Raw genomic sequence first — 13,562 nt, forward strand, 5'->3', positions numbered from 1 at the left:
GTACCTTTCATCAGTGAAGTTCAGTTAATTTCTTGAACATTAATTAATCAAGCTCCACAATACCCTTTCTATTTAAATATAGTTTATGACTATAATATGATCACCACTTCATCATTGGACAGCCGCCATTTCTGAGCCAGTAGTTGCTTAAAATAGCCCAAGAGTGTTTAGCACGAGACATGAAATGTACTTTACATAATTGAAAATATCGTGTGGTGAGGTGTGGAAGAACCTAGGATAGTTGAATGTCACATTTCTAGTGATTAATATTGTACCAAAGATGGAACACTCACCTTCCCCTTAAGTTCAATACCATTTTTCATGTAACTAAAATGTCCACATGTTAATTATGGGTTCTTCAGACCATAATAAAATAACTACTGGCCATCACCAATGGTGTGAGTGTTTTCACTTTATTGTTGTTAAAGGTATCTAGATAACATGAAAAACAGAACTGTAAACTTAAATTCGAGAATTCTGAGTTTGAATTTTCCTTAAACATTATATGTATGCTATAATTATCATGTTTACTAGCAGCAGCTATGTTTCCCTGGGAAAGTAACACTTTTTTTTGTCTCAGCTTCTTCATCTCTAAATGAGAGAGTAAAATCAGCTTCCTCACAGAGTTTTTGTGAGGATAAAGTAAGATAATATATGGGGAGGCCTTTGCCACACTTAAAGGCCTATAGAAATGTTAGATATCATTTTTCTCATAGTAGGGATGGGTTATAGAGGCATCAGCATGGATGGAGTGCTGGCATTGGCATCAGGAAACCTGTATTCATATTATTTCTCAGATACTAGCTAGCTGTGACCCTGTGTAATCATGTAACTGTTAGGTGCTTCAGGAGGCTACTAAATCATGGATAAATATTGAATGAAATTGAAGGGAATTTCTCAAGGAGATGAAATAGGAAGTCCTTTAATATCTTTGTATTTGGGAGTGTATCTCCCTTAACCAATCTTTCTTCCCTCCCTTGAGTTTTTTATGATCAATGGTATGTATATCTAGGTTCTAATATTGGGTATAGCCTTTGACCGTGGAACAGAAAAAAAAATCACTCACTCCCATCAGGGCTGCTAATACTGAGGTTGTTTTCACCTCATCATCCCTAAAAGATGCTTCTCAGGCATTTGTGAACTCACCATCCAGATAAGCACCCCAATACAGTTGAAATTAGACTTTGAATTCTCTGCAGGATGACACTAGAAGTATTCCTGGGGACTTTCATACCAACAAGAACTGGAATAAGCCTATATATCTCACCTCTGTTATTTTAAGCACCCCAAGTAAATGACTGTGGTCTAGGTAGAGTTTGTACTTTCCTACTATCGTTTTTAGGAACCTCCCTCACTCCCACACCTGACCACCCCTAGTCTCTGATAGCATCTTTTTCTCTCTCTTAGGTAAGTATACTCCTTTCCATTCCTTACAATTTCTTTCAACTAGAAATTCATTTGGAGAGATGACCTGGTGTAATTCCCTCACTCTAGAGTCAAAGAAACAAAAGACCATGGAGTTTCAATGCCTAGTTCAAGGTCACAGAGCTAGCCTCCTAAGAGGCAGGTCCTTGACAGAGGACCCAGGTCCTTTGGTTTCAGAAACAATGCTTTTATAAGGCTGCTAGGGCACACTGAGGTGACTATAGAGTGATTCATTGCCCCTCTAAGGATTTTATACCATTGGATTGAAAGAGTAAAACTTGAATGGAGAAATTTCAGACATTGACAATACACAAATTGGTGGAGATGTTTAGAGCCATCATTCCCAGAATTGTGGAGTTTTAGAGTTGTAAGGAACTATAGTGGTCCTCACATCCACACTTCCAGAAGGAATTGTCCCTTTAACATGACTAACAAGTGGTTTTTTAACCTCCACTTGAAGACCTCTATTGAGAGGGAAGATCACTATCACTTAAGACAGCTCAACAGATTTAGGGACAATTGCAATTTTTAGCACATTCTCCTGACATCAAATCCAAATTTGTCCCTTTGTAATTTCCATTTACTGTGATTGATTTTATGCTTTATAACAAGTGGAACAAATCTAATCTTTCTTCCTCATGTTGGATCTTCACATACATGAACAGAGCTATCATAAATGCTACCAAGTCTTCTCTTCTCCAGGCTAAGGATGTCTAGTTCCTCTCAAAGAGTCCTCATAAAACATGAACTCATGGCATTTCACCAACCATCTTGCTCACCTTCCTTTGGAAGATCTACATCTTTTCAACATCCTTTCCAAAATAAGGTGCCCAGAGATGAAGGCAGCAGACAGTAGGACTCTTCTTTGAAGCAGCCCCTGTGGTTGAATCGAACAAATCCACCTACTCCTCACACAGGCCTTGGAGTTGATACACCTACATTTGTAATCCAAGGATACTACCTTGCATGATGTCCTGACTGAGAGTAAGAGTTAATGGGTTTCTTTTAGGATGAAGCTTTTATCTAGATACATCTGCAGTTAGCAGAAACATAAATGGACAATGATTGCAATAATTAGTTTCTAAATAGAACCATACAGATACCTGGAATGTATGTTCTTAAAAATAGTGGAGTGGTCAGGTCATTTTCTTTCATGTAGAAGTCTTCCAAAATGTTTTTTAAAAGTATAAAACTAAAAAGAAAATCACCAGGACAAAAATCTCTAAGTCTAATCAAGGTGATGATTCTATGAAGACTGCCAGGGTCTTAGTTGAGTTTTATGATATAGAATTGAAATGTAGGAAAACATTCATTCTTTCCAGATCCTAAAACTTAGCCCTCAGTGGGGCCCTCAATGGGTGTGTGGATGTTCAGAAATATATACATACATCTAGATTAGATAGGCATAATTTTTAAATACATAGTGAGATTGTATATCTATATCTCCCTTTGCAAGATTTAAAGCTTTATATAAATGTTAGTTATCATTTTTCCCATAATATGGATGGATCATAGGGGAAGAATGGAAAGAGTGCTGATACTGGCATCAGGAAGATCCATATTCAAATTATCTCTCTGACCCTGGTTGGTTGTGTAACCTTGGGTAATATTTTAACTGCTATGTGCTTCAAGCAACTCTCTGGGACTTAATCGCTAAGTGATAAGCAAATCATTATTTGCATTGAGGAGGATTCCCTAGGCTGATGAAATAGGAGATCCTTTATATTTTCATACATTTGGGAATATATTCTCTTTGATCAATCTACATTCCTTCTTCTGAGGTTATTTTTGTACATATGTGCTCAAGCAACACACACACACACACACACACCTCCTGCTCCAATGCTTGACAAAGAGAGAAATGATTTCTTCCCAACCATATTCTTCATCATCCTAAGGCAAGTCTTAGCACTGGGCGAAATCAGTACATTTGACACTGTTGGCTTAACCAGCCAAAGGCAGGCTCAGGCTGTCATAGTTTGCTGAGGTATTTCTCATTTGAAGAGGCCCCCCAAGAACACCATTTGAGATTCACAAAATAAATCTCAATTCTCTCTCACCCTTTTCCGCTTGGCTGCTACACACTAAATCAAAGAACACACCAAGAACATTAGTTTTGGTGGGGGTGGTTTTCCCTTCCAGGCTTTGGCCTTCTCCAGTGGCTTCTCGGATGCAAGGGCAGGCATACTTTGAAGAAAACCATGCTTTTCAAAAGTCTGGCCTTAGAATAGCACTCCTTCAGATGAGATCAGATGCAATGCAGTACAAGTTCAGATTAAGTGCTGAATATATAAAAATAAGCGACTACCTTGTTTTGTTAAATGGAGATGAGGAGGACGATAGAGAATGGATTGGGTATTTCATTGGTACAGGGCGTTTTGCACTGGTTTTTGAGAGCTTCCCAGAGTCTCTCCACCTCCCTCAGTGGCAGGGCTTGAACCCAAATGTTCCTGGCTCCAAGACTGACTCTCTATACATTAGACCATTTTGCCTCTTATTAGATCATAATATATTTCCCATTCCTCAATAAGCAAGAGACTGTTACCTTACAAAAATTACAGAGGCAAGATGAACCTATCTTCCTTATAGGAAAGGTATGGTGTGTAGCTCTCTCTCCACTATGAATGTGTCACAAGTGGGGCTCTGAGTCCTCCTGACTACAAGCCTGGAAGCCTGGTTTAGTTGAGAGACTATGGGGTCAAGTCAACTTATCTAGTTCTGGTCCTGACTCTGAGACTAATTAGCTACAGGACCTGGGACATGTTATTTATCTTCTTCATGCCTCAGTTTCCCTAGCAGCAAAATTTGATTGCATGCAGAGTACTTAACACAGTGCCCAGAACATAGTAGGATGGGATAGATTGAAGTTCATGTGTGTGTGCGCTCGCGCATGCGCCCATGTATGAAAGAGACAGAGACAGAGAGACATAAACAAAGAGAGGCAGAGACAGAGGGTCAAAGTCTTCTGGCAGTCTGGAGAGGCCCATGAGTCCCATGTCAGAATATTGTCTTTAAAGACATAAAGATTGCACAGGAAACCAATGACCACTGTTCAGTGATCTAAATATTTAAAGATCAAGTTCAAGGGCCCCAAGTTAAGGATCCCCAAGATCACTTCCATCTTTAAAAATTCTATCATTCAATACATGATCCTGCCGGGTTCAAATGAAATAGTACATGTGAATTGCATTGTAAATCTCAAAGCACTATATACAAGTATCAGCTAAAATTATTATCATTACAGGCATCCAAAAGGGGGACTGGATGAGTAGGAAAAATATATGTTTTATATGTCAAAATAAAAAAAATATACTTGCTTGGTGTTGACTTGCCAAAGTCATGCAGAATCCCAGGATTTCAGAGCCAACAGGGGCCTCCAAGGCCATGCCATCCAAAATAAAGTTAGAAAAGGATCTTCTCTAGTATGTATCTGAGCAGTGGCTTCAGAGTCCTCTTCTGAGGGGTTCCCTGCCTGCTAAGGCCACCCATTCCACCTTGGGATAGGTGTGTCCCAAAGCCTCACTGACACAGAGCGATTTCCTCCTTGTTCTGCCGACACTCCCTTCTCACCCAGAAGGAAGCTGACCTGACCTCTCCCGAGGCGATTTCGCTTTCCCCTGTTCTAAATGTATCAAATCCCTGCACTGACCCTACAAAGGCCCTTCTACAGCTTAGTGGTGCTCCAGAGTCTTTCCATGCTCCATCTCATCCATGGCTTTCCTAAAGTGCCAATCGTGGCCATACACAAACCTTTCCGATTCCAGAGAAAATGAAAATACTAATATTTTCTCTTCCTGTGGAGTCTCCACAGGCAGTAATTGTAAGAGGCAGAAAAAAATAGGTTATATCTTTAAGAATAAGGCTGAGTTTTTTGTTTGTTTAAGTGACTCAACCAATCAATCAACAGTCATTTATGAAGCACCTAGTACATGCCAGGTGCTAAGGAAATAGGCACAAATGAAACCAGCTGTGTCTTTGGGAAGTCTAAACTACCTCTGGAAAAATGTCATTTTATGTATAAGTAAACATAAAGCATATCTACAGAGCACATGGGGAATGGGAGGCACTAGCAGTAGTACCCGAGATGAGCCTTTAAGGATGATAGTGTGGTGGGCTGCAAGACCCCAAGAAACTTAGAGGCCTTAAACTTCAGCAGAAGTGAAAAACAATGCTAAAACTTTAGACACAAAACTAAAGATTCCAGAAATGAGAAACAATCCCTGTTTGCCACCTCAGGAATGTGATGTTGACATACACATAGACCAGGGTCACATAGACCCCAGAATTTTAGAGACCTTTCTTCCTATGATGCAAACACCAACAAACATATCAAGGTCTGCAAGGAACATAGATGACATGCAAGTTCCATACCTGCACGTCAGCAAGATGCGCACATTACTCAAACCCCGATCCCTCTACCAAGGCCCCTCCTTGGTAGTTTTTTTTCAATCGCATCACTTTGGGCATAGAGCCTTCTTCATCTGAAACTGTACAAATGGCCAACTCTCCTTCTTTTGGAAGTGACAGTCTCCATCACAACTCTCTCCTGGCCATGCATTCCTCCCTCATAACAAATCTCTCTTTTGTACAAGATTTTCTGTGAGCCTGCTGATTCTTTGGGTGAGCTAGCCCCCAAGCCAGGTCATAAGCTCTGTCCCCACCAATAGGGATTCCACTACTCCCAAAAGCCTGTGTTTTTGTAGCATTTGAAAGCCTGCAAACCACTTCACACCCGTTGTCTCATTCAGTCCTCCTAGCAGCCTTCTGAGGGAAGTGCTGCGATTATGCCCATTTTATTGAGAAAGAATCTGAGGGTGAGAGATTCAGTTTAATTCGATAAACATTCATTTAGCACCTACTGTGTGCTAAGCAATGGTGATGCAAAAGGAGGCGAATGACAGTCCCAGCCCTCAAAGAGCTCACAACCCCATGGAGGAGACACCGTGCAAACAAATACATATAAAGCAGGTGTGATACATGATGATTAATTACTGATATCTCGGGGAGATTCAGGGATTTCCCTCTTCTTCCTTGAAATGAGATTGGGTTGAAGCTCTTCATCTTGGTCAAACCCACCCCAAGCTTGAAAGGAATTAAAGGTGGGGGGAGCTCATTGTATTCTACTCAAGCTTGAGCAAAGACAGATCTTTTTGTGTAGATAGGAAAACCTCTTGGTCCATGGAGGGGTCACTCAGCCCACTCATTGAACAAGGTATACTTTCTTTGAGATAATAATGTGCTGGCCTTATTAACAAAATGATTAAATTATCCAGAAACTTTCTCTGAGCCTTTTTAATTGTAACAATGTGTTAACTCATTTAACCATCATAATGCCCCTGTGAGGTATTATGCTATTATCATCCCCATTGTCTTTTTTTTTCAGGGCAATGGGGGTTAAGTGACTTGCCCAGGGTCACACAGTTAGTAAGTGTCAAGTGTCTGAGGCCGGATTTGAACTCAGGTACTCCTGAATCCAGGGCTGGTGCTTTATCCACTGCGCCACCTAGCCGCCCCCCCCCATTGTCTTTTAAAGGATAAGGCAACTGAGGCACAGGGTAATAAAGTGACTTGTCCAGGTTCACACAACTAGGAAGTGTCTGAGGACTCAGGCCCAGCACTGTCACCACTGTATGACTGGCTGCCTCACAGTACTTTAACCACTGTCACCCAGTTGCTATTGGATTTGGAGAGGTGGAGATGGCTCCTCACCAGGAGCTATTAGCTTGATAGACAGACTTAAGTGACTTTGTGGCCTTTGTGCTGACCAAGCTCCAGAGTCCAATTTGGGATCTCAGGTTACCCTGCTCAAGAAAAGTGCCTGGGAGCCAGACTGGTGAGGAGTCAGAATGCTGACCCTTGATTGGGGGGGAGGTGGTAACTACACACAGAGGGACTCTGTTGTTCAGGACCCTGGACAGCATCATGATGACATCTGGTTCTTTGCTAACCTGTGGGACAAGGGCACAATAACACACCTGCCTAATGTGGAACTCCTAGGAGGAAAATGGGCCAGAGGAAAGGGAACAAAAGAGGCCACATGACCAGATAAAGACACAGCTTTCTGTTGCTAGGACAGGTTTTCAGGATTTGAAATGTTTTCCTAAAAGAGGCAGTGCTCCCCCAAACCCTCAGATCTGGTTTGGGATGCCAAGGAGGCCTGACATATATGTGGTTAAGTGCTCTAGAAAGGCTTGTGCCCTTTCCTTGCATTTCTGAGGAGATTCTATCCATCAAAAAGCATCGATTCCCTAGTTATCGTGTGCCATGTACTGTGTTTAAGTGCTGGGGATACAAAGAAAGTTAAAAACAATCCACTCTTGAAGGAGCTCACATTCTAATCAGATGAGACACCATGGAAATAACTAGACTCAGACAGGATCTCAGAGGGGAAGACAAGAGAGATTATTACGCTTGATCTGACTCAGCTGGAAGTAAGATAGCTGACATTTATGTGGCACTGTATACAAGCTATTTTATTTAAAAATATTCATGATAATCCTAAGAAAGAATTAGCTGTAGTTATTATCATGTGATTTTTCTACTGTCAGATAGCAAATGTCAGAGGCAGGATTTGAAACCAAGTCTTCCTGATTAAACCTGACTGTGTCCATTATATTGTATTGCCTCTCACTTAGTGGTAAAAATGCTTTAAAAACATGCTCACAGGACTCTTTATTTCTGCTAGCCAAGAGACAGGCAACAGCCTTCTCCCTCTTTATTTCACCCCCTGCCATGTACATGTGTATCTATTATTTATCCATTGAACATCTATATCTATCATCTATCTTCCTATCTAGTCATCTATCCATCCCTCATTCTGTGTCTCCCGAATACCTCTCCTCTCTGTTTTTCCGTCCCTTTCTCTGTGTCTCCTTCAGACGAACCTAGGAAGCCATAAGACCTCATGTCAGTATATGCCCAGCAGGGTCTAGAAGAAGTGGTTTGTAATCTAATGTTATCTTATTCCCAGGATGGGGTGTGTCTACCTGTTTAGCAGTGTGCTGTTGAGAATTTCAATTTGTAGAAGTCATTTCTGATGGATTTCAAAGTTCATACTAAGCTAAAACTCTTCCCCAGGTTAATGTGTTTTAAATGATAGGATCATAAATACAAAGGTAGAAGGACCCTTTGAGATCACCTATCTTAGTCTTCCCATTTTCTAGATAAGCAAGTGGAGTTTCAGAGGAGTGAGCTTTCCAAGGTCCCATAGGTAAAAATGGCAATGTTATGATTTGGGATCACACAGTTAGAGCTAAAAAGGACCTTAGATGTCAACTAGTCCAACCCATTTATCCTACAGATGAGGAAACAAGGCCAGGATGGGTTAAGTGACTGGGCCAAGGTCACCTGGTGGTAAGTGACAGATGTGGTATTTGAGCCCAGTTCCTCTGACTCCAAATTGATTCTCTCTCATGCAGCTTCTGGGCTTAAAGTCATTACTATTTATTGACTAGATTCTAAACAGCCTGGTTTCCTGTCAACTCTATAGTCAAAAGATATGCAGAATTGTGGTCTAGGAAAGGGAGAAGAGTTGGTTTTATCCCCCAAATAACTCCTGTCATGATATCTGTAATGCCTCTTCCCAAAGACAATACTGGCAATGGACATGACTCATTTTATGGCTATCAGTTTGTGCCCCATCCATTAAATCCAATAAGTATTTATGAAGCCCCATACTCTGCACCAGTCACTGTGCTGAGCAAGAAGCGACCAAGTCAAAAAGTTTAAAAATCCCTACCTTCGAGGAGCTGACACTGTGCTGGGGTGAAGCAGGTAAATGAGCAGACACACTCTGGGAGGAGGAATTGCACCCCACAGCCTTCCTATAATGGCAGGGAGTTATGGGCAGTGCCCAGAGAATAGGCATGAAGCCACCCATCTATGTGCCTGCATGATGGCGCTGCTTGGGCAGTGGCATCATTCACTGGACTGACTGGCCATAGCCCTGCAATAACATAGAACGTGGTGCCTGAAAGGAACTCTGGGCACTCGTCTTCCAGCCTTTGCTTGAATCTGTCTAGGCTTGTTTCCTCATCTGCAAAAGAAGAGTCTGTGCTAACACTCTCTGGCCCTATTCAGTGCTCACAGTATTCTTACATCTTCCTGATACATATAAACATCTACTTCCACTCAAATGCTTGATAGCTCTTTTATCATGCTTATTAGCTCTACTGAGTGCCTACTATGCATTAGACTTTCTTCTAGGAATTAAGGCTACAAAGACCAGGAGGATTCTGTGCAGAAAGATTCACGCTCTTCTCAACTCCCAGATAAGTAGACTGGAAAGGGGGGTGGTCCGGATTGCTGATTACCAGGGGTATCTATGAAGGCTTCACAGAGGAAGCCTAAGGAAGTTTCAGGAATACAAAGATCACAAGATTTGGAGATGAGAAAGGAAAGCATGGCAGGCACAAAGAATGCTTTCTGCAAATGCATGGAGATGGGAAATGGAATATTGAAATTGGGAAATTGATGGCAAGTGCTTCGTTTGGGTTGGAAAAGACTTCCAAATGGCCAAAGGATTTCTAAATAGTTGAGCTGAAAACCTATGTTCCCATACCAAGTTAGAATGAGAAGGACGTCATAATAAGGAAGAATAAAACATGATTTGGGGAGGGGGGAAGGTGGTCCAGGTCTGGAATTTGATTTTCACAGGGGACTGCTGGTAAGGAACTGTGCTCTACCAATGCATATCATCACTCATTTGTCAAGTTGTATAGTCTTAGTGAGTTTCCCAGCTCACACAGGGAGCTTACATGACTCTTCTGAGATGCCTTTGCCAAGATATGTCAGAAATAGCCCTTGAATGAAGGTTTTCTTACTCCCAGGACACTTCTCTATGCACCATGCTATTATTCACCATGTCCAATAGTTGGGAACTTTGTTCTGGTAAGCTTATATTTTCTGTTCTGTCCCCCACCAAAACTACCTGGAATTGTGCAAATTCATTGCCCATCTTTTACACTGTTTGACTTAAAACAAACTCCCTCATAGTTTTCTAATCATTTTGCCAACTTTTCTATTCCCATTGTCCATTTTGTGTTCTATAAGTGTAAATCAATCAGTGTGCCTAACTTGTACTTATCTTGCCGAGAAATGCATTTTATATTATACTAACAGCCTACAAAAGCAGGGGATTGATGCTGAGAACTTGCTGGTTATTGATATGATAAACTGTATCTGTTGAAATAAAATTAGGATGGTCATATATAAACTCAATAATCTCCTCCGTTTCATCGGCATAGTTCACTGCAAACGGTCTCACCACTACCTTCACAAGCAGAAATGCCTTTTCTTATGTGATGAGGGACGGGATTCTCAACCTTGTTTGTGGCATGAACCTGACTGTCAAGCTGGGGAAGCCTTATAGACACCTTCTCAGAATCACTGAACATTTAAAAAATATATGAAATAAAATTTATGGGAAGACAAAGGAAATCAATTACATTGAAATATAGTTATTGAGGTGTTTTTTTTTCTTTTTTAAAGGAAGATTAAGACTCTGTGGACTAAAAAAAGGAATAATTGGATTTCCAAGCTGAAAGAGTCCTGAATAACCATGTTGGTCTGAAAAACATCCCCTCTGCCTCACGCCAATTAAATGGCCCCTGATCTTTTGCTTTGAGACCTATGAAAGGAGCATACCCCCTTGTTCCCTCCCCATGAAGCCCCTCCCCTTGGAAATCACTCTTATTATGAGGAAGATTTTCCTGTCATTAAATATAAATTTCATTCTTTGCAACATCTGCTCATTGCTCTGACTTCTGTTCCTAGAAGGAGCAAGCAGAAGAAGCCTCGTATCTCCCCTCCATTCACCGGCCACAATGGAATGGAAACCAAATTGCTCTTATTTTGACTTTACTTACACAGGCTCTACATGGTATTCAGCTCTGTGCCAGGGATGATGGGCAGAAAGACACATTCTAGAGCTTAGAATCTGAATCAGTCTTGCTCCCCCCACAGGTCTTTTCTGGACTATTTAAAGGGTTTGGTTATTATCAGGATGCAAGGCTTTATTATTTTGTGACAGCGCCAGCAACTTGGTGTAGACTGACCCTTGGGAATCTACAGTGACACAACATGGGGACATGCAGCAGAGGGGACATCTGACAAGAAATCCCCATGAAATAGGGCTAATCTCCCCAAATGAAATAAAGGGGAGGGATAGAGGTCACTCAATGGAAAGCCATGCTTATATTTAAAACATGGAAATGGGTACACAATAACAACAGCATCTTTAGAGAGAGTAGCCCCTGGGGATGAGGCCGCCCTTCCCCTCTCTCTGGATTTCTGTCCACAACTGTCAAACAAAGGCAATGGATTAAATACATTCATAGGTTTTTTCCAGGCTTAATATGCTGTGGTCCCGCTCCTGAAGACCTTTCCTGGTCTCCCTTCCATCTACTGGGTATTTATCTTGCATTTGCCTATTGGTGGACAAGCGATCCTGCCCATTGGATCTTGAGGGCAAGGTCTACTTTTGTCTTTCTTTGTGGGCAGCGAGGTAGTGCATAGAGTCGGGAAGATCTGAGTTCAAATATGACCTCATACACTTGGTAGCTATGTGACTCTGGGCAGGTGGCTTAGCCTCTGTTCCCTGATCTGTCGAATGAGAATAATAATAGCACTTATAGCTCAGGGTTGTTGGGAAGATCACAGTACAGCGACTGGCACATGGTGGGTACTTTCTAAAGTGTTAATTATTATATTATTACCATCTCTCCAGTGCTTAATCAATGCTGGCTTGACCTTTAATGGGTCAACACTGATGCTTGTTTTCAGAATTCTGTAGGGAATTGTTTTTAAATGTGAAATCTTAATCAAGAGGATATTGATACATAACCTACCACAAGCCAAGACAAAAAGAAAAATGAATCAAAGTTGATGGAGGCTCTAATCTGACCCTGTGTTCTCCTGACAGCACCGAATTCTTCCACAGAAGGCATCTTTCTCTAGTTTATCATTTTTTCATGTATAATATGATCTACATTTTGCTATAAAGATCAAGAGTATTTTTCTAATTCAGGGACATCAGTGCCTGGGAAAATAAGTTCTGTACAAAAGTTCAATGGTCATGCCAATTTATTTCTTTCTTTACAAGGAAGCTGACAAGTTGAATGTCAAATGGTGTCCTTGGTCTGAAGAGCTTCATAAATACAGACTTCTGGGGGAGAAGAGAATGGCTTTGCTTCCCATGGAGTTGTGGGTCTGAGAGCTTTGGATTTGTTAGTCAAAGCAGACAGAATAAAGAAGTTAGTTTTCTGGGTTTAGGAGTCCATGGTGGTGGGAGCAATTAATAATTGATAGAGAATCCAGGGCTATGGGGTTCGCTTCTGAAAACCGTGTTTGTGAGAGTATGAAATGTGCTAAGATCTGCCCTTTCTGAGGGGGAGGGGTTGGGGTGCAGTCAGAAATTTGGCAATCTGGGAGGGAATGCCAGAATGTCAGGGCACAAGGGCGGGATCTGAGGGGCCCGCATGAGGCTGACTACTTGGATAACGTGACATTTCCTGGGGAGAAAGGTAAAGTCTTACATGTGGTTCAAATGATGTCTTTCCTCACCACATTATAGGAGAGGCAAAAGTAGACAAAGGTTTGTATGAAAAAGGCATTAGAAGTTTTAGTCAATTGTGAGTTCACAGATTTAGATCCAGAATGGGATGAGAAAAGAAGTGATTTAATCAGGGACCCCCCTGCTAGGAAGAAGCAGGTGGGGGGGCACCACAATGCACAGAGCTCAGGTCCTGGACTTGAGAAGCCCTGAGTTCAAATAGAGTTGTGTGACCCTGCGCAAGCCATTTTAACCTCAGTTTTCTCACCTCTACAATGGGGATAATCATAACATGTGCCTCCCACAGTTGTTGTGAGGATCAAATGAGATAATATTTGGAAAGGAGCACTTAGCAGAGTGACTGAAACATAGAGAGACTTAATAAATGCCTGTAAAAACGTGGCCAAAGCAGTAAGTGAAGCGGGGTCTTCCTAATTCTAATTTCAGCTTAAAGTAAAGAGCCTTACAGTGACAGTGAATCTCAGACATCCAGGATGCCCCCCCAACTCTCAAAGCTGTGGGCTCTGTCAAGGGCAGGACTGTTGGTTTGTGTTTGTTTGTTTACTTTCTTGATTCAGGACATTTA

The 13,562-nt window shown here is 41.5% G+C and overlaps 1 protein-coding gene across 1 annotated transcript in view; it reads right to left on the reverse strand.

Annotated features, from left to right (window-relative positions):
* LOC122726597 (serine/threonine-protein kinase TNNI3K-like) overlaps window positions 1–13,562 on the reverse strand; it is a 329,911-nt gene that overhangs the window by 136,493 nt on the left and 179,856 nt on the right.

This window comes from Dromiciops gliroides, chromosome 4 (assembly GCF_019393635.1).
Source record: "Dromiciops gliroides isolate mDroGli1 chromosome 4, mDroGli1.pri, whole genome shotgun sequence".
NCBI classification, from domain to species: domain Eukaryota; kingdom Metazoa; phylum Chordata; class Mammalia; order Microbiotheria; family Microbiotheriidae; genus Dromiciops; species Dromiciops gliroides.